Raw genomic sequence first — 22,724 nt, forward strand, 5'->3', positions numbered from 1 at the left:
CTATCTTCACAGACCCTCGTGCTTAAATCCCAGATCCGAAGATTTCCTGGTCTTCCTAACGCTATTGGATTTTCACTCACTATTCAGACTCTTATGTTTGACAGTTTAAATGGCCTTAGAGTTAACTCTCCACTCGCCTAATCCAAGGCCCTAAAATCCTAAAACTTGTTGGTGTATCTAACTTCACTAAAAAAAAAAAAGTTTTAGTGAATTTTAATTAGCACTTGATTTTAAAATAGGTTGTTCTTTAAGTCACGGGATAAACGGAAGTGAAACTAGTGGTGTTTTGACGCAGAAGAAATTAATAAAAACAAAACTACATGCAAATGCACTTGTTTTCGTTTTTCGATGAAAATAAATCTCTACAGGGTTCAGAGGAACTTCAAATAAAACAAATTTTTCTTTTCTTTTCATTAATTCAAGCTTCACACTCACAAAAGTTAACAAAGATATGGATGCCTAAAAAGATATGCAAATCTATCCTAATGCAACAAGTATATGCTGATGCAAGACTCAAATTACTCTAAAATCAAGAAATGAAAGTTGCTTGCTTATCAATTTTTATTTTGCCACTTAAAATGTTTAGATGGAATATGAGATGCTACCATTCATTTCGTCTAAACAATAAAAACAATTTTCAAGACAAACAAAAATGCACTTTCATTGACTAAAAGGAAACCAAATCAAAACAAAGTTCAAGAAAGCAAAACCAAGTTTTTCAAAAAGTTTTCTTCAAAAGCAGCAACAAAGATGTATTTTCAAAAATGCTCTCAACAAGATTGAAACTTTGTGATTGAAGAATAGGCAACAAACACATTTTCAAGTTGACACCACACAATGGATGAAAACTCAACAAAAATAAATTTGTTTAAAGATGCTCTTAACAATCAAAAGCAGCAATGAAAGCTTTGGCAACAAAGACCAAAAAGATCAAAAAGACAAATTTTCAAGAAAGCGTCAATCAACAACTTTCATGAAACAAAAAAGTGGATGGTCACAAAAAGCGGTTTTGTCAAGCAAACAAAAAGTCACCAAAAGCAAGATTTAACACAAAGATTGAGATCAAACTTCCTGCCATGATGAATCAGAGCAGCCAAGATTTCCAACAAGAAATCTTGCGTGCTTAAGCAAAAAACGATGACGCTTGCAACAACAAAAACAAGACTAACACTTCTTACAATGAGAGAGAATTTGGAACAAGATGCTTGCTATAAAACTAACAATTGATACTGGAAAGTGACTATTTAAGACTGAATCAAACCAGCAGACAGACCTTCAGAGACAAAAAGATTTAAAAATCTTGAAAATTGCAAGATATACGCAACTGAAATGATGTACAGATTACGTGTATATGCAACTGTGCCTAAGGAAACCTATGTATACACGGGTTCACTTGAGGAAACATGCATATATACGCTTGTGTAACTAAGAAAAACAACGTATATAAAAGATTTCAAGAAAAATAAAAAACACTATGAAGAAACTGGCAAAACTTACAATTCAAGAACAGACCACACAACAACAGCAAGAAAATAGGCAGCTGAGCCCTGATTGGCTTGAAAACACCCAAACTAGGAACAACAACAGTGTTGTCCCCAGTGGAGTCGCCAATTCTATTAAGGTAAATGTTCCCCTAGGGCTTTTGGGTTGAAACCCTAGCAGACTGAAAGTTGTTTATAGAAAGAAACACACATTCACACAGCCATTATGCTATCATAAGAAAATTCTATGATAAGGGGCGTACCTGAGGTCCTACATTTGAGAAGGTCCTTTAGGGTCCAAACCCTTCTTGGAGTTCCTTTTGCTCCTTTGACCTACAAAAAAGCCAATTATGGAGAGTATAGTAGTATATGGACTAAACCTTATAGAGAAACCATCTTCATATTATAAAGAAAGGTATTTAGTTATGAAATTTAAACAACCATTCACATATTAATTCTGACATGAATATCATAAACATGAAGAAGATTTATATCATGAACCAAGACATGTGTTTCTTTTATTATAGACAAATAAGGTACAGAAAAGGAATAATTTCACCTAAGTCATCCTTTCGTAGGCTCCAAGCAAAGCCTTCTTCTGGATTCATCCAGCCTCAAGCCTTTAACAAACTCCTTCCATAATTTACTCCATGATATCACAAGTACTGGATGGACATCAACACACAAGGAAACAAGGGTTTCCTGTACAAATGGGGGAAGTGCAGGAGGCACAAGGATCTTCTGATCTAGTCAAGTAAATCTCAGCATAATAACCTTTCTCTCTCCTCTCTCTCCTCCTTAGGACTTCCCATTGAAGCCTTTTTATATTTCTCCCAACGTAGTTTTTTAGTTGGGAGTTGGTTGGGAACAGTTGGGCCATGGGCACTAACAGGTGATTACCAGGTAAAACCCACGATCTCCGCCCTAAATTAAGGAGTTCTATATTTTTTTTAAGTGTTTTAATACATATACGCGGGTTGGGTATATGCCTACCCGCATATACACGCGTTTAACTCAGGGCAATGTCGCGTATAAGGGATAAAACAATTTTTGTTTAATTTTTGGACCAGGTCTGGAAGGAGGGGTTTCCCTAGGCCATGAGTGCAACATCACAAACCATAAGAGTGAGATTTGGAGCTATAACAGTCGGGTAAAATAGGTAAAAATAGCGCATCAGGGTCAAAGAGAATCAAGGTTAAAGAGTATCAGATGAAAGATAAAAGTTAAAGAAGACTCCAGTGTGAAACACTGCAACAACAAGCCAGCATAAAGGGCTACACTTCAACAATAAAGGCCAGCACAACCATAATAAAAGGGACAGCATGAAACAATTCATTAGTTGTCTCTATCTTCTTGCAAGAAGATATTTTTATTTCCTAAATTAAATCTCAAGTTGTTTTGAGATATTTTGTAAATAATATTTGTATAAATAATTCATAATTCGAAGTATGTAGTGTGGATTCCAAAACATTTCTATAGACTTCTTGTTCTTAATTCTCAAATTCTATTGTATCAATGACTGGATCAGCCAGATGTATCAAGGAATAAAGATCATATATTTCACTGGATTCTTATGTAAATAAAGGTTCAAATAAGTATTTTCTGATGTTCAATGTTATTTTTCTTTAAGTTTTTCCCACAGTCTTACTTGTATCTCTAAAAATATGAATGCTATAACATGAAATGATATCTCATAAATTGCTTATATGCACTCTGTTTTGACTGTTATGCATATTTAATGTTTCCTTCACTAAGGAATTCTTGATTGCTCCTTAGTTTAGGTAGTTCCTTGTGATCTATAGCAAAGGATTCTTAATTGCCCTTTGTTCATGATTATCCTCTATTCTTCATCTTAACCCCAGTCTGAGGATTCTTAAGTGCTCTCTCACCCTAGTTAGGATCATTTCACCCATTTGACCTAAATATTTGCACTTTACTTTGCTAGCCTGCCCTATGAACATTCCCTTTAATGAATTGATCCAATTCTATTATCCATTTGTTGACTCCATAGCCCAATGGCTTAAAGACCTTTCTCTATCCATCTATTCCAAGAATTCCACCACCCAACCTTCAATTCAAAACCAAAACCCCAATGAACATTAAGAACTAGCCTAAAATCCCAGTAAAACAAAGCTAAATTTCATAGAGAGAGCCCTCTCTGAGTCATAGGTTGGCTAGAGCCTATACTTAAAAGATTGGTTTGTGGTTACCTTGGTTTATTCCTTCTTCTGATAACTTCTAAGGAAAATTCTGAGTGATAACATAGTGGCAACCATACTGGGGAAAACCCTCAGTCCTAATAAATCTTTAAGAAATTTTTAATTCTGTATTTTGAGCCTCTTAAAGTAATTTATTAGAAGTTATTTCTCACAAAAAGAAAACAATTAGAAAATTCTGAAATTTTGGCTTCGAGGAGAACTCATTATACTAGGGCTAACCCAGATCCAAACCCTCCCCCAGTAGTTGATAATCCCAACCTGATTTCAAGAAAAACCAAAAAAGAAGAAAGTTCAACTAGTCACACACCCTTAGTTAAAGCTAATTCATGCCCTGATGAGTGGTTGTTTTTAGAATATCTTCCCTTTGACGAGAAATTTGATTTGTCATTATTTAAGTCAAAGTCTGAAAGTGAAATTCATGATATTGTCCTAGATCCTGAGTTTATTGCAAACCTTGAAGTCCAAAAATCCAACAAATCAATTGATGAGTATATTTTGAATTCACCACAATCATCCCTTGGTATTGCCAAGATTCCTAAGCTTTCTGAACAATTGTCTACCACTTTCAGTTCACCATTGTTCCCTTCAAATTCTGAAGTCCATTCTCCACCCCCGTTTATACCTTCACTCCCTCACCAACCTATCATATCCCAGGTACCACCTACTAGTCCTAGTTCATCCTCCACTACTGTATCATCTTCTAGTGCCTCAACCCCAAATCTTAGCCCTTCCCAGCTTATAGCCATGGCAAATAGATATGCTCCCCTTGTCTTATTGTTGGCCGGATAAATCATTCTTGCGGACAAGACCAATCTCCCTAGTATCAAAATATATATCTAGAAACAAGCAGGACAAGCAAATTTACCTTTCTCTAAATATATTGCGATTCATTAATAAAAACTAAGAGGTGTTTTAGACCCTACCTTAAGTCCAACGCTAGTTTGTGGCAGCCATACTTCGATCATCCAAAAGAGTTTCCTTTTAAGAACCTACAATCACAAACAAGAACACATCAAATAACACCTGCATAGCTAATATAATAAATCATATTCATCATGGTGATCAAGGAATCCATGAAATAAACCATAAAACACAGCTTATTGAGAAAAATAAACTTGATTGTATTAACTTTGAAAATAGAAGAACTTTACAACCTTTGGTGCCTTGATGTTGTACAAGCTCCTCCCAGGGTCCGGAACAGGAATCTCCTCTACTTTGACAAGCCTCACACTCTTCCAAATGAGATCAACAAGGTATGTAATCTTTCCTCACAAAAGATCAATTAGGAAGACTAAGTTCCAGTAGCATTTCACCTCAAAAATCTTTAGCTTTCAACCTCCCCAGTAACCAACCCAATGCTTCATTTTATAGTGAAAAGGAAGGAGGTTACAGGTCCACCTATGAAGGGATAGAGTCCTCCTTCAAAGAGATAAGCTCCTCACATCAAGGGGTTAGCTCCTTAAGGCATGGGATGCATGAACCTTAAAGGAGCGAACTTGCCACCTCAAGATTCCTTCTAGAAGCTTCCAGAAATGACTCAAAGTGAGTTTTTAAGAATGTACTTGAGCCCTTTTGACTTTTACAGGGGTCCGCACCCATTACATAGAGACAGAGCGGTCAGGTGCGCAGGGGACATCACCATAAGGTGCGGAACCGAAGGTAATGCTACGAGAAAGTGCGGAACCAGAGTTTCAGAGACTTTTAACGGCATTCTCTTATTTTCAAGGCTTGACATGCATAACTAAGGTTTAAGACTCGTAAAGGAGGAAAGTATGAGTGGTGATAGACTCACACAAATTGTAGAATGTCATCGTGACAATATTTTGTGCAACAGATTGCCCCCTAAAGTGTGAATTCTGTAATAGATGAGGATAGCATTTGTCATCTAAGAAGAGTGAAGTACTTTATCATTTCAAAGATCATCCTATGGACACCCCAGTCAGAACCTGTAAAAACATTCAATACAAAATATATATATGTGAACATATCATCGCTGAGGTAGGCATTCCCATGCTCAAATCAAAATTGACTAGAAAACTAACTAAACTACTCTGATAAAGGAATAACTTTGTAATACGTCATAAGTATAGACATATGTAGACACAGTATGGGCACAGCCATTTGTTTATGAATAGTCCACTGTATAATGAATAACAAAATTCCTCGCAGCCTGGATGGTGGAAACTAGATCCAGGGTGTTGATTTCTGCTTCCCGAACTAGTACGATTCTATCCATGTGAATGAATGTGTCGAAGTTGAACATGGTAGAAACCACTTGATTACCAGTCAATGATGTGAACTGTTAACAAGTATGAGAGAAACCATCAGTAATTTCAATGTCTCTCAAAGTACTCAGTACAATCCATGAAATGTGAATAGATGAGCTGATGTCGAACATGTCATAGAATCCTTTGATGGAAGGTCAATGATGCAACCTGTTGTCGAAGGAAAGAAACCTGCCATTAGGGCATGCAGATTCCAAGGTACTAACGATTTCTAGATCATCTTTCTAGATAAGGAGCTGAAGTCAATAGAAAGCGATCTGTCATAGGCAAGCCCACAACACGAAATCATAGATCAAGTTTGAAGAAATATATTTGACAAGGACTAACTCAGGGATGGTCAAGATGGATGACAAATATTTTGCAGATGAATGGTTTATTTGAACTGACCTCTTGAACACATAATGACACTGTAGATGGTTTGGCGACAATTTACCTAAAGCTAATACCCAGAAACCGGCTAAAGACTTTCAATATGGTTTGATTAACTATTAGGCAAAGGATTTCCCAACCCAGGTGAACAAAAGTGTCGTGTTCAAGAGTGGTTGACTGCTTTTCTAAAACAAAAAGTATAACAAACAAGTCCAATTTTCTCTCTTTTCCCCCACCATTTTTGGTAAGTACCTCTTTATTTTTGACAAGCTTGAGGAGGATAACATTTGCTTGGTTATAAGCTCATCCTTCGGATGAGTCCAACTTAGTTTAAAATTCGAACCCTAAGAAGGAGTGGTCGGTTCCTATTTAAAATTGAACATGTCCTTTATTGTTTAATTTTAACGAGTCCAGTATAGGAAAAACTCGATGTTTTTCAATTTTAGGGAGTCAGAAGAAAAGCTTAAGAAAAATCCATGGATGTCCTTTTTCATAAATTTGTGTCTCCCAAGCCCGAAAAAGTATAAAATAATACTTGAGAGAACCACTTGACCATTATGATCAGCCCTGATCTGAAAAAGTTAAAAAACGATCAAATACGCGTCGTTTTATAACCAATATCGAACTTGAAATGACAAAAGTCCGGCAATATTTTCATGTTTATGCAGTCAGAAAAGAGCTGTAAGTGGACTATCCTTCTAATTCTGTTTTAACGAGTTAAAAAGGGAAAAACTCGGTAATCTTTTCATATTTTACGAGTCAGAAAAGATCTTAAAGAGGACTCTAATGTTTTTTGTTGAAAATGATCAATTTCCCCTGAAAAATCCAATATTCTGCGAAAAAAATCAAAACATAACTCATACCTATTTAAGATAAATAAAAATGCATCAAAAAGTTACCGTTTTAAAGTGAAAAATAAATAAATTAAAAATTCATTTATTCAGAAAAGCTTATAAAAAGGGCTTTTGTAAATTCATTTTTACCGTTTGACTTTAGAGTGAGAAGAGAGAGCTTTTGGGTAAGAAAATTCTTGTGAAGATTGCGGAAAATCTGTCTGTTGGAATCGAAAACCGTCAGCTCCAAGTAATACACATCATCCTTATCTTGCATTTCATTTTTAGGCTTCCATTTTTATTTTTGATGGAAAAATTAGTTTAGAAATCCACTCGTGGGGGTCTGCAGGTGCAACATGCGGACCCTGCGGACCCCGACTTTTTTCTACAAAGGAAAGAGTCAGAGTTCCACGCCTGTTTCTTAGGACAAGTGCGGACCTACGCACTGTCCCTAACTAGCGGGTGCAGACCCTGCGAAATAGGTTTTAAAACTTCAATTTTTTCCATTTCCGCCCAAAAATTTTTGAACTAAAATGTTCTAATATGTCTTTTGTGCAATGTAGGACATACAAAATGCTTATTTGGAGGGAACGTGAGCACAAAGATGTGGACCTAGCCGCAATAAATCATCAACCTTAATTGGATGCATTGAGAGCATGTGGACTATTTAAATTCTGGGCCATACCCGGCATCAGGGCCCAAGTAGACGTTTTGCAATGGTTGGTAGATAGGTGGAACATATAGGACCAGTGTTTCATTATTGGTGGCCATCAGCTTGAAATAGAGATAGAGAAAATTTATTTCTTGACTGGTTTTCCCAAGAGAGGTGAACGATTATCTCTATTCGGGACTAGGCCAGGTGGCCAGTCTGTCGCTAGTCTCCGACTAGAGTTTTGTAATGACCAAACAAAGGACAAACAGATAGATGTTAAAACTATCTCCCATCTTGAACTTAAAGTGATTGCATTTACTGTCACCAGACTCTACAGAAGCGCAACACTACATGTAGCTACCAGATCCCAAATGTGAATGGCAGTAGACTGTTATCGAGGCACCATCTTCAATTGGTGCGAGGCTGTGTTGGCGAATGTAAAAGGCCAAATAACTAGAGAAAAGAACGGACAACTAAAAAACTTTGCATATGGTTTCCTAGTTGTGAGCTTTGGTCTAGAGAGGGTCCCGATGTTGGTCCCACAACAGCTTTCCATTGAGGTTGGACTTCCTCGAGAGCCTAAGATAATGTGTTGGGTTGCAGTTATGGCCCGTCATCTTGAGGAGGGTTCAGAGGTTGTTTGATTTCTGCCTGAGTATTTTCGTTGGTTGGAGAACCAACTTTTCATGATTCAAGATTTTCCATATGCTGGGATGGATTATCGTGGTGACCCAGACATGACTCTTCCACCAGGAGAGCAGTGGGATGATTCAGGTAAAATCATTCTCAACATTTTCTAAGTTTTAACTAATTTTTTTTTGTTTTTTAAATCATCCAAAACTGATAATAAAAAGTTTCAAATGCAGATGTGGGTCCACGACGACCAGCTGCTCTCCAGCCCTATGAGAGGAGACACCTAGCTGCAGTAGTACTGGCCCCACAAGACCAATCTACAAAGACCCTGACCGAATTGGAAAATCATCTAGAGTGTTTGACAACAGATATTCCAGAGACTAGCATAGATGATATTCCACTTAGGTTACAGCGTTACGTGATTGGGGTCCCAGGACCTTTTAGGAGGTTCCTTTGTAGGGTGGCCCAAGCAGTGGTTTCTTATTGTGATCATCACCAGTGATAGGATGATCACCTTTGTAGACTCATACGACATTTTTGCTTTTTTTGTATTATCATTTTTGTTGATCATAAGGCGTTTTTCAACCTATGATCGAAGACGATGTACATTTGACACACTTCTATGCTATGATATATCACTATTACTCGCTACCTTGTATAACATGTTATGGTATGTTTTTAAATTTACTATTTGATTATTGTAAATGTCTATTTAACATCCGAGAAGCAACTGAGTCTGCTAATGTATTTAAATATCTTGGAATATGTTGATATTCAATGTAGTCAAATTCACGTTACAAGAGATGAAATCTCAAGAATAATCTTAATAACACTGGATTTCTAATGGCATAAACTCTATTAAGCTGTAATACAACGAGTTTAGAATCTAACCTAACAATCAAACTTTGAATCCCAAATGAGATGGATTCAGATAATAACTCAATCACTGCACTATACTCTGCAATGTTGTTCGTTGTTTGATAGAGGCTTACCCCATGCATAGATACCAACTCATCAGAGGGTGAATAGATAAACCAAGCTACAGAAGAAATGTTCTGTGTACTACGACAAGCACCATCAGCGAAACCAATGTATGTTTGAAGAGACGTCGACATCTGCAATATCAAGAGTAAAATCAAGATAAGCAGGAATAATGATAAAACCACTCTCTAAACTAGGCACACATTTCTAATCTAAACACACCATATAGAAAGAAACTAATCTAACAAAAATCTCCACACCCAGATTTAAGCATAATATCACTTCAGATAAAGACCATTTCTGGGTTTACCCAAAGAGACACCATCAAAATCTACCAATTCATAGGCCCCTTTTGCCAGATTTCGTTTAAGAACATAAGGACCATGCCACATAGGTACAAATTTTCTAGCCCCTAGCCTATTGTTTGCTTGATCATATGGTAAGACTAGGTTTCCTTCCAAAAAATTATGAGGTGTAACATTTCGATCGTACTGAGCTTTTATTCGTTTGGCATGAGTTTTGATTGTTAATGCAGTGTCACGTCGATTCTCATCTAGCTAATCTAAGTACAACAAACCTTTCTCCTCTTCAGAAGTGGCTTGGAGTAATTCTATGGCTATTTTCAATGATGGAATTTCACATTCAATGGGTAACACTGCTTCCAAACCGTAGACCAGTTGAAAAGGAGTGAAACCAGTTGATGTTTTTACTAAGCTTTGATATGCCCAAAGTGCTGAAAATAACATGTTATGCCAATTCAACCTATGAATACCAATGATTCGTCAGATCATAGTGACTAGAACTTTATTGATGGCTTCAACCAGACCATTAGCCTATGGGTAATATGGAGTAGAACTATCATGACGCGGGCCAAGTTGATCTGTTAGTTCAGTCATCATGATGTTTCGAAAATGACTCCCATGATCAGTAATAATCACTTGAGGAACACCGAATCTAGTAATTATATGATTGAAAATGAAAATTGCAGCAGTTTTGTCGTCTACCAAAAATGTAGGCATCACCTCGGCCCACTTAGTAAAATAATCTACCGCAAGGATGATATATGCATGCCCCCCGACCGAGTGAGGGTTACATGCAATAAAGTCGATACCCCACTCTACGAAAGGACCAACGACAATTATAGGGTGGAGAGGAGCAGGTGGAGCACACATCTTATGATAAAAAATTTGACAATTGTGGCATTTCCGGACCGCATAGATATAATATTTAAATAAATATTTCCAGAAATAACCAGCGTGCAATATCTTTTGGGCTGTGGCATACCCAAACATATGCTCGCCACATGCTCCAGAGTGACAGTCATTTAGAACCTTTTCAGCTTCTTCATGAGTTAAACAACGTCAGAAAACAGAATCCGCCCCACAACGATAGAGTGTATCTCCAATAATACTGTATTGTTGGGATTGGAAACGTATTTTTTGTCATTGAGATCATGAAATTTCAGGCCAAAAAGATTGAATTTGGAGATAAACAATGATATATCCATACCATGGATCAAGAGTACTGATAAGAAACAAGGATTCTTCCACAATGGGCTCTTCTGCCACAGTTTCAGTATCAGCACACGGGAAATCACACATCAGTTCCGCAAAAACCAAAGATTTCTTTGCCTTGGATTTTTCAAATTCCAAGTCAAATTCCTGCAGGATAACTATCCATTTGGAATACTTGCCCCCTAGCAATTCTTTTGTCAAAATATAGATCATATGGTTACAGTCAGAAATTACTGTAGTTTTGCATAATAAGATGTAATGACGAAATCTTTGGACAGCTTGAACAACTGCCAAGGCCAATTTCTCTAGATGTGAATATTTAAGTTCAGTCAGATTTAGAGTTCGACTAAGATAGTAAATCACATGTTCACTGTTGAATTCATCTTCCTGAACTAAAACCATCTGAATGGTGGAATGAGAAGCGGCGAGGTACGAGAAGTAATCCTAGTTGTAGTTGGGAGGATGCAATAACGGTGCATGGGTGAACATGTGTTTAAGTACATCAAAAGATTTGTCAGCTATCTCATCCCAAAAGAATGAAGTATTCTGTTTCAACAACCTAGTAAAACCTTTTGTTATCTCGACGTAGTTAGGAATGAAACGACATAAAAAGTTTGTTTTCCCTTGCAAACTTTGGAGTTGGCGAAGAGTCGAAGGAGGAGGTAATTTGACAATAGCTTCAACCTTCGAGGGACCGACACAAATGCCAGATTTCGAAACAACAAATCCTAGTAAATGACCTGTTTCTATACAGAAAACACATTTGTGTGGATTCAACCTAATTCGATAATGCCTACATCTCATAAATATTGCTCGTAAATGAGTGAGATGATCAGCTCTACGTAATGAATGGGCAAGTAAATCATCGAGATATGGCTACACAATGTGCTTGATGTCATGAAATGCTTAAGACATAGCCCTTTGAAAAGTTTCTTCGGCGTTCTTCAATCCAAAAGGTAATTTGCAATAAGCAAATGTCCCCCATGGACAAATGAAAGCCATTTTTGGTTGATCAGCAGGGAGTATGTTGATTTGATTGTAACCGGAAAAACCATCCATAAAGGAGAACATTTCACTTCCGGCACAATCATCAATAATTTAATTGATATAGGGGGTTGGATAATTGTCATTAGGACAAGCTCGATTAATATCCCTATACTCAATACATATTCTTATCGTTCCTCGCTTTTTGTTAACAGGAACAATATTCGATACCCAATTCGTTAAAGGAATTAGATAAATGAAACCTGCTCGAAGTAATTTCTCAACTTCAGCTTTAATAGCAACAGCTTTTTGTGGATGTATCTGACGCAAACGTTGCCGGACAGGTTTAGCATCCGGGTAAGTTTTAATTTCATGGACAATAATTGATGGATCGATTCCTAGCATTTCTTCATATGACTAGGCAAACACGTTGCAGAATTCTTGAAATAGGGCTTTATAAGTTTGGAGTTCATTGTCCGTACAGGAAGCACATATATGAATTGTTTCAATAATTCTAGGTTTAACTGAAATGTCAATAAGAACCATTCGAGAAATATTTCCCAAATTTAACTCAGAATCAGGATGTTGCAATGGATTCTATGGTTCTTTGACATAATTAGTAGTAAAAATAGATGAAAAATCATTTTCAAAATGATCAAGCTCAGGTAAAAACGAAGATCGATGATGAAGATCTTCCCATGGTAAATCATCAACAAACAAGAGTTCACGAATCTTCTCATCAGTATGAACAGGATCAGAAAATATTGTTGAATCTGAGGTTGATATTGAAAGTGATTCTCCATGGACCACATCATTAGATCGATTTCGGTTGAACAAGAGTCGGAAAACGACTGTACAACCCGGTATGCAATTTCAAAGGGACTCAAAGGCATTGCGCTACCAAATGAATCCACCTCAGACTCGAAAGGTATGATCCAAGGATCATCAAAAGCAATAGTGTTCAATGAAATCATGTGAATAATTGTAGTAGAAGGTGATACATTAGGAGGACAAAAGGAAAAAGTTCCTAGTAAACCAGGATCTTTAATCAATCCTACCCCAACATCCTTGTAAGGGATAGTTGTTTTACCGACATGTTGAATACTTTCAGAAGAGGATGGGTCAGATGAAAAAGAAGTCAGTTGTTCTATGGTTACAATATTTCCATTATGAGGAAACTTGATAAGCCGAAAGACTGATGAGACAACCACAGTCATAGCATAAGATCAACTGCGACCCAAGAGAAGGTTGTAATCTAGAGGGGCATCAACCACTTCCACATCTATATTAACAGTTTTTCCTTCAACCGCTATAGGTAAATCCTGTAAAATGCCAAAAGGATGGAACCCACAGCCATCAAAAGCCTTTAGAATTATCGGGCATTGATTGAGTGTAGGATAACCAAGCGATCTCCAACACTGGATCGACATAATACATGTAGAAGCTCCCTCATCAATTGCAGTCCTAAAGTAAGGTCTTTTTTTGACTAACTTTGATTTTGTTTCAGAAGGTCGGGGATTTTTTCGTGTAAAGTACCTGACTTCGTATAAACGAGGTCAAGGTACTAAGCCTAAGCAATTACTTGCTCTTCAGTAACAACTCCTGCCTTAGCTACATCCTCAGTGATTTTAGGTAATAATGATTTAACGAACCATTCTGCTAAAATTTGATTCTGAATAAAAACTTTCAGTAAACGTCATCTACGTCGCCATTCATGAATATGATCGGAAATGTATGTGGACGTTGACTGTTTTAATGAAGTTAATAATTCCATGCCATTTTCATATCTGACAGGCAACTAAAAATGAGTTAAGAATGAAGTGGCTAACTGACTAAAATTATAAAAAGAAGCTCATGGTAACTCAATGTACCACTTGGCAGCAAGACCAATCCGAGTGCGTTGAAAAAGACATAAGTGAATTGAATCATCAATAATGGAATTACATGCACACTAAAGGTGATAAGTCATCACATGGTTTAACGGATCCTCCCTTGATTTACCTTCAAACTTTGGGATATAAATGGGCAACTTATTCGGCATTGGCAGCCAAAAGGGAAGATAATTAATTAGATTGTTCATAAGGCATGACAAATCAGGCAAGTCCAAAGTTGCAATAAATGGTAACTAATGGTTAGGGTCGCGAAAACCTTGGGTCATAAGACCAGCCCCAGGAGGAGGATATCCAGGATAACTTGGAATTGGAATTGCATTTGGAATATTATATCCTCCCAGAAAACCAGGATTAGCTAGACCAAACTGGGGTTGTTGAGGTTGCTGATAAGTATATCCAGGGTATGGTTGATACTGGTAAACTGGGATTTGCACAGCAGGACCGAATTGGTACTATCCCTGGTACGGTTCATAAGTGAATTGCGGTTGACTTGTGACAACCGTACTTGGACTAGGTTGTCCTACAGGCATTTGAACTGAAGTCTAAATTGTAGGTCTTGACTGAGGTAAAGAGGCTTGAGGTGTTGATGCAGGGAGAGTAGAAACCAGAGTTGCCGATACTCCAGAAGTAGGCGAGGTATATTGAACGGAAGTTGTAGTAGTTACAATAGTCGTTTGAGGCAGAGTTTGAGGTGAACTAGGCCCATACTAATGAGCTACACCAGGTGTAGAAGTTTGAATAGTAGGCTGGACAAGTTGCTGGGTTGAACTAGAAACCAAAGGTTGTCCAGATTGAGATGACAAATGCACATTAGGTTGCAAAATCTGTTGATTTTGAGATGGATCCCACACCATGTTCATTCTGGGGTATGGAACCATAAAAGGTTGAGCATATGAAGGGCCATAACCGAGTTGAGCATAGGGCTAGTAATTAAATGGTACATTTCCAACTCCTTGTACAAATGATTGAGCAGAAAGTGGTTGGAAACCTTGAGTTGGGTACTGACCTTGAGGTTGATAACCTGGAGGCATGTACTGAAACTGGGGTTAATCTTGAGGTATATATTGATACTGGGGTTGACCTTGAGGTATGTACTGAGTCTGGTGTTGACCTTGAGGTATGTACTGTCCCGAAGGTATGTACTATCCTTGAGGTTGCCCCCTAGGCGGTAATTGACTACCTTGAGGTTTCCCCCCAGGTGGTAATTGAGTACCTTGAGCTTGCCCCCCAGGCAATAACTAACTACCTTACGGTTGCCCTCCAGGTAGTAACTGACTACCTTGAGGTTGCCCTCCAGGCGGTAACTAACTACCTTGAGGTTGCGGATTTGGAATAGTACCAAACATCATAAGAATTTCTTCTACGCTCAACGGTTGAGTTCCGTTATTGCCAGTTGATATCCCATGTTCAATGGGTTGAGGAGATGCTCCTGAAAAAGTACCAGTGAGTGACTAATACCCCAAAGGAACAGAAGGACCACCATATAAAAATGTTTCCGGTGATTGGGAAAACATGGATGACTGCCTCGACATATTCAATGGAGGATAATAACCTCTGGGTTTTGGATGAAAAGGAATTTGAGGTGGTGAAAAACTGAGACCCGGATTTTCTAAAAAGTTGGTCAATGAGACGTACCAAGCGTCACTCCTAAATGGACTGTAGAAAATTGATTCACGCTCCCTAAGTTCTAAAGTTGGTTGATTTTTAGGGAGATTTATATCTTCTTCTGGACTAACAAGTTCTTCAATAGAAATGAGTCCAGAAGGAAGATTTTGGGTAATGATACTTCCTATCCTGGGTGAACCAAGACCACTAGAAGTTGGAGAAGCAAATCCTGAAGATGGAGTAGCAGCATGTTCAGTTTCAGGCTCAAAAAATTCAGGTTCTTCAGCTAATTCACTAGTAGAAGAAATACTACTAGTAACTTCGGAAAATGAAATTGGTTCAGAAATATACTCTATTGCTTGAGCTTGATAATTAGGATGAAAAATTAAAGAAGACTCTCCAGCCTCCAGTGACCCAATTGTATTGTCACTAGGTGATACAAGAACTCGTAGCCCTTCAAGCTGGCTTGGTGTATACTAGGGAGGTTGCCCCTGAAGTCTACGGGATTGTCTCGGTAATTCAACCATGATTAAATATTTAATTACCTCACACGCAAACAAAGAAAATCTCAATAAAACCACCTAAAGTCTCTAAAGAATGAAACAATTGAATCACACGGCTAAAAAAAATCTAAGAGTTCAAACCACACACAAACAGTAACTTTCCATACCAAAAATGCTAGTTGGTGATGAAATCCAACGTCGCAGAATTCAATACAAAAAGGGCAGTTGGAACAGTTACCCCGAAAACCTGCTTAATGAAACAGATTGGCACAATCTTCTTCACAAAACTATCTCGAGTGAAGAGAACCCCCCAGAGAGTCCAAGTGAGTCTAGTCAACATCTGCTCCAGGTACAGTGAGACCTGTCCTTCACCACCTTAGGAAAGAATCTTAAGATTATGGTCACTAAGGTTACCAACAGTAACAAATACAACTGGGGGAACAGTCTACGATCTGATCTATGTGCAAGGGCAGAGTAACAAAGCTTAATCCCCTTGAAGGCTCCTCGACATGATCAATCTAAGGTTTACCAACAAGTGACCCCAGGCTCCTCGACAATGGTTAATTTGAGGTTTACCATTTTTAATATGTGAAAATCTTCTATCTTTCCCAATGAGACAAACTTGATTGTCTCAAAGGTTCGTACATGATCTCATGATTGACTCCTTTAAGAGGATCTTCCCAAATTATATCAATTACAATTGGATTTATTTCCTACTGCAAGATATCGCTACTTGTTTGTTTTAACTATCTTGGAGAGTTAATTACTCCCTACTCCAAGATACTAGCCTAAGCTATATTGGTGATAAGAGCCCTAGAATAAAAGATTGCTAGTTCAATTTTAATTTAAGAGTTATTTCTATGGGTTGTTTCTTAAGTCAATAGGTATGGAGATGAAACTTTGATGGTGTGAAGACTCAATTCCAAAAACACTAAAAAATGCACCTAAGATGATAAACAATCCTTTTTCCTTCAATGAATTTCTAGCTAAAAGAAAGAGTTGAGAATGCAATTCTTTGAAAAACAAATCTTTCTTTCAACATGTAAATGAAAAGAAAATCTTTTTGTCTTTTTCAAAAAACTCAAAACGAGACTACTAATTATGCTCACAAAAAATCCCTTTCTTTTTCAACACTCAAAAACTACAAAAAACAAATTCTTTCAAAAGAGATTCTACAATTTCTAGAAAACACTCAAAACTATAAAAAACTAATCTTGAGATCTAAAAACTTCTAAAAACCTAATTGAAATAAAAGCTTTAAATCTTTTTGAGGACGTTTTACTTAGTTATTCAGTAAACTAAGGATTAATTCGTTCAGAATAACAAATCAATCAAAAAACACCCAACTATGTTTTCTTTTATAAAAATGAAATTCAAAACTTACAAGCAAGTTCGTTCAAAGCTTTGCAAAGAGAAAACAAAATCTATTTCTCAGCAAGGGCAGATTTCACAAATTAGTCAGACTCATCAAGAAGAACAAAAAGACTAGGGTAATATAAGGTTTCTTAGGCTTCTAATCTCTGAGTCACTAGAAAGACCAAGCGAAAATCAATCTAGACACGCAAAACTTCTAGAAAATCACCTAAAACAGAAATGCCAATGGAACTCACTCACAAGAGATTCTTGACAGAACACATACAGATCTGGGTAGACACTAAAAGTCGTAAATCAAAAACTAAACTTAACTGGACGAAAACAATTTAGGTTTTTCAAAAATTTTAACAGGGTCCACAGGCTTCCAATAGAACCAAAGGTGGTACCACTCTGTGTACTAAAGGAAAGATGCAGAGAGATCCGCACTGTCTGTAAAAAGAAAGTGCGGTTCCCTGTAAACTTCAGAAAAAAACAAAAAGAATCCAGATCCTAAAAACTACCCAATCCCACACACATCAAGCAAAAACCAGAAACAGGGACAAGTTTCTCAAGTCAAAGAAAAAGGAAAAGCAAAAAACCAAATTCAGATCCCTAGCGGAGTCGCCAATTTGTTGGCCAAATAAATCATTCTTGCAGACAAGACCGATCTCCCTAGTATCAAAAGATATCTAGCAACAAGCAAGACAAGAAAATTTACCTTTCTCTAAATATATTGTGATTCATTAATAAAAACTAAGAGGTGTTTTAGACCCTACCTTAAGTCCAACGCTAGTTTGTGGCAGCCATACTTCGATCATCCAAAAGAGTTTCCTTTTAAGAACCTGCAATCACAAACAAGCACACATCAAATAACACCAGCATAGCTAATATAATAAATCATATTCATCATGGTGATCAAGGAATCCATGAAATAAACCATAAAACATAGCTTATTGAGAAAAATAAACTTTATTGTATTAACTTTGAAAATAGAAGAACTTTACAACCTTTGGTGCCTTGATATTGTACAAGCTCCTCCCAGGGTCCGGAATAGGAATCTCCTCTACTTTGACAAGCCTCACACTCTCCCAAATGAGATCAACAAGGTATGTAATCTTTCCTCACAAAATCTCAATTAGGAAGACTAAGTTCCAACAACATTTCACCTCAAAAATCTTCAACTTTCAACCTCCCCAGTAACAAGCCCAATGCTTCGTTTTATAGTGCAAAGGAAGGAGGTTACAGGTCCACCTATGAAGGGATAGAGTCCTCCTTCAAAGGGATAAGTTCCTCACATCAAGGGGTTAGCTCCTTAAGGCATGGGATGCATGAACCTTAAAGGAGCGAACTTGTCACCTCAAGATTCCTTCTAGAAGCTTCCAGAAATGACTCAAAGTGAGTTTTTAAGAATGTACTTGTGATTTTTTTACTTTTATAGGGATCCACACCCATTACACAGAGACAGAATGGTCAGGTGCGCAGGGGACTTGACCATCAGGTGCGGAACCACAGGTAATGCTACGAGAAAGTGTGGAACCAGAGTTTTAGAGACTTTTAAGAGCTTTCTCTTATTTTCAAGGCTTGACATGAAGAAGTGAGGTTTAAGACTTGCAAAGGAAGACAGTATGAGTGGTGATAGACTCACATAGATTGCAGAATGTCGTGGTGACAATATTTTGTGCAACACTTACCTGCTCCACTTGGTTCCATGCCAACAGACTACCAGAGTAAAATCATCCAATTTGATGGCATAGGAAACTACACTGCACAACACCATGTTAATAAGATGACATACTACTTTGAACTTCATGAAATTGATATTGTGGATGTCCAAATGAGACTGTTTACTCAAACAATAGCTAGTGATGTTAGGAAATGGTTTAGATCACTGTCTGATAATATTATTGATAGTTTAGAAGTATTTCATCAACAATTTTTTAATATATGGGAAAAGAAAAAGAATCATCTATAAATCCTTTCAGAATATGAAAATATTAGGAGCGGACCTAATGAAACTGTTCAAGATTACTACACAAGATTTAATAATATATACAATGCAATTCCAGTTAATCTCAGACCCCCACCTAACTTAGCATTAATAAAGTTCCCTGATGGCTTTGACACAGACATGGCATTCCATCTGAGGGAAAGAAACCCCCCAACCCTAGAAGATATGCAAAGTGTAGTTGTAAGTGTAGAGGCTAATTTATTAGCTAAAAGAGCTAGAGATAGGAGTGAAAGAAGAGGAACAACTAAAGATGAGTCGTCACCCTCTGACATTAAAATAGATAGCTTAGCGAAAGGCATGCAAAAGTTTATGGATAGAATAGAGAATATAGAGAGGAAACCCCAGTGGGATAATCAATAGGCACCTCTAGTTAGAAACCAAAACTTTAGGAAAATCTAAAACCAAAACACTGGAAAAAATGGACCTGATCAGAATATTGGGCCTCCTTTCCAAGAAAGTTATTGAGAAACATCCCATCCTGAAGACCCAGTGCAAGACACACAGATTAATCTATTGGGATTAGATGATGAAGGTGTTGTTTTTTTTACCCAAGATGATTAGGAATTACATATTCTGCATCAATTGCAAATCCAGTCTAGAGAATCATTTGATTATAAACAAGGTTATGATTATGCCATCTTTGAAGTGCATAAACAGTATAACCTAAGGAGTAAAAAGAATTCTGATATCCCTGACCAAACCAAGAAAATAGTGCCAAATCAACCCAAGAAAATCAAAGAAGCCATGCTTTCTAAAATCCTCCAGATTCTCCCTAGACAAAACCAGAATCCTTCTGGCCCCACCATTGTAGATATAACCCCTAATCAACCTCCTGATGATCAGCCCTCCACTTCAATTCCCCCTAAAGAACCAGTGAACAAACCTCAAAACACTAGATCTGAAAAACTACATAAAGAGACCCCCAGTAAAGGAAAAGAATACCATCCCACTCAAATCCTTGTTGTGAAAATTCAAAACCCTCAAACAGAAAAATCCCCTTTGCCATTCAATTTGGGAGCAGAGGTAGCTAAGTTAAATATTTCAGTCCCTTTAACAGAGCTAATCAAGAATGAAACTTACAAGACACAGATAAACTAGACTTTAAACATTTCCGAAAATGAGGATTCTGTTAACCTATTTGATGAGCAACTAAAACTTATATTTGGTCCAAATGTTAATGGAAAACCACTAGAAGGAGGAATACCACCTTTCTACATTAGCCATAACATCCATGACAAAATTATTCACAATGTAATGTTGGATTCTAGGGCCTCCTGCAACTTAATGCCCAAATCAGTAATGAAGAAACTAAACCTGTACATTACAAGCCCTTACAAGGACTTATTTTCATTTGAATCAGGTCAAGTAAAGTGTTTGGGGTTGATTAAAGACCTATGTGTTACCTTATTTCAATATGCTGCCAAGAGCATCCTTATGGATATTGTGGTTGCTGACATCCCACCGAAGTATGGCATGTTGTTATCGAGATTATGGGGAGCCAAACTTCAGGGATCTTTACATATTGATATGTCATACGTAACAATTTTTGTTTTTGGACAACCCAAGAAGCTGTACTGAGAAACTTTAATGAAATACATGGTAAGTAGCCAGGATCGGCCTCAAAAATTTCCCATCTACTCCGTACATTCAGACATTGATTATTTTATCCTATATAATGTTGATCAAACACAAGAAACTATTTTAGACAGTGTTGATATAGAACCAAAAGAAATTGCAGTTTCAAAACAAGAGGAAATTGTCCAAACTTTAGAACTTTCCACTAAACAAGGTAGTCAAAATGAGGAAATGTTGGTGGCACATGAGATATTGTGGCACCTTGATTTTGATGGGTCAGTCAATAAGTTTGGAGCAGGAGCAGGATTTTGGATAAAAAATCTGGAGAATAATCACTCAGAAGGCCATGCATACAGACTAAATTTTAAATGTACTAATAATATGGCAGAGTATGAAGCACTAATTTTAGGTCTTAAATTAGTTAGAAATCTAGGAGCCAAAAGGGTTTCTATCATGGGAGACTCTAAACTGGTTATAAAACAAATTGATGTTGTATATATGACAAAAGACCCTAGATTAAGTTGTTATATAGGAACCATTGTAGAAATACTAAACACTTTCTTAGAAACCAAGCTTGCTATAATTCCTAGAAAACATAATATGCAGGCTCATAGTTTAGCAATGTTTTCCAACATATGCAAGTTACCCTTTCAACCTAACCATCAGTACACTATTGAAGTTAGGCACATACCTATAATCCCAGATAATTTGAAGAACTGGCAAATATTTTCTAATGATAGACAGATAAACAATTTTTTAATCTTGGAAGAAGAATTTGTAAATAGCAATATAGATACTGACACATCAATAGATCCTAACATTAAATACAAAATAGAAATAAATGAGATAGAAGGTGAAGAGATAGATAGATTTCACCCACTAAATTTACAAAATCAGATGTAGAAAACCTAAAACAAGTTGAGATTGATGAAATAATTAACAAAGACACCAAAGTAATCAATCTCTAAGACAATTTATTACCTAAGGGATTAACCCCTTTGGAAGACTTGTTTGATTCAAATGATGTTCCTAGAAAGCCTAAAATGGAACCTTTGAAATCTGATATAGAGGAGTGTAATATAGGCACTAATGAAAATCCAAAATTGATCAAACTTTCGAAATCACTACCTCCAACTGAAAAGGTGAAATACATTGAGTTATTAAAATAATTTCAGGATGTCTTTGCTTGGAGTTATGAGGACCTCAAATCCTATGACACCAGCATCATACAACACACAATCCCTATAAAACAAAATCGAAAACCTTTCAGACAAAAACTTAGAAGGATTAATCTTGTCATATTACCTTCAATTGAAAAGGAAATCCAGAGAATGTATGATGCTAAGATAATTGCACCAATCATATTTTCTGATTGGGTTTCAAACTTGGTGCAAACTAGGAAGAAAACTGGAAAGATCAGACTTTGTGTCGACCTTAGGAACCTCAACAACGTATCACTTAAAGACAATTACTCTCTCCCGAAAATGGATCATATTTTGCAAAGGGTAGTTGGATCAACCTGAATATCATTATTGGATGGGTTTTCTGGTTACAATCATATCTTATTTCATCCTGATGACCAAGCCAAGACTACCTTCACTACTCAGAATTAATTAGATCATGGACCAATATGTTAAAAAAGGATTTGACCACAAAATGGACTGTTGAGGCTAAGAAATCCTTTGAAGACGTTAAACTAACCTTAACTAGAACACCAGTTTTGATCAGTCCAAAATTTGATAGAGATCTCATCTTATTTTCCTTTGCTTTTGAGCACACTATTGGTGCAGTTTTACTGCAGAAAAATGACTAGGGCTATGAACAACCTATTGCTTTC

The sequence above is a fragment of the Pinus tabuliformis genome, chromosome 7, assembly GCF_031772625.1.
Source record: "Pinus tabuliformis cultivar Carrire ecotype Pingquan chromosome 7, CPIR1, whole genome shotgun sequence".
Taxonomy (NCBI): Eukaryota; Viridiplantae; Streptophyta; class Pinopsida; order Pinales; family Pinaceae; genus Pinus; species Pinus tabuliformis.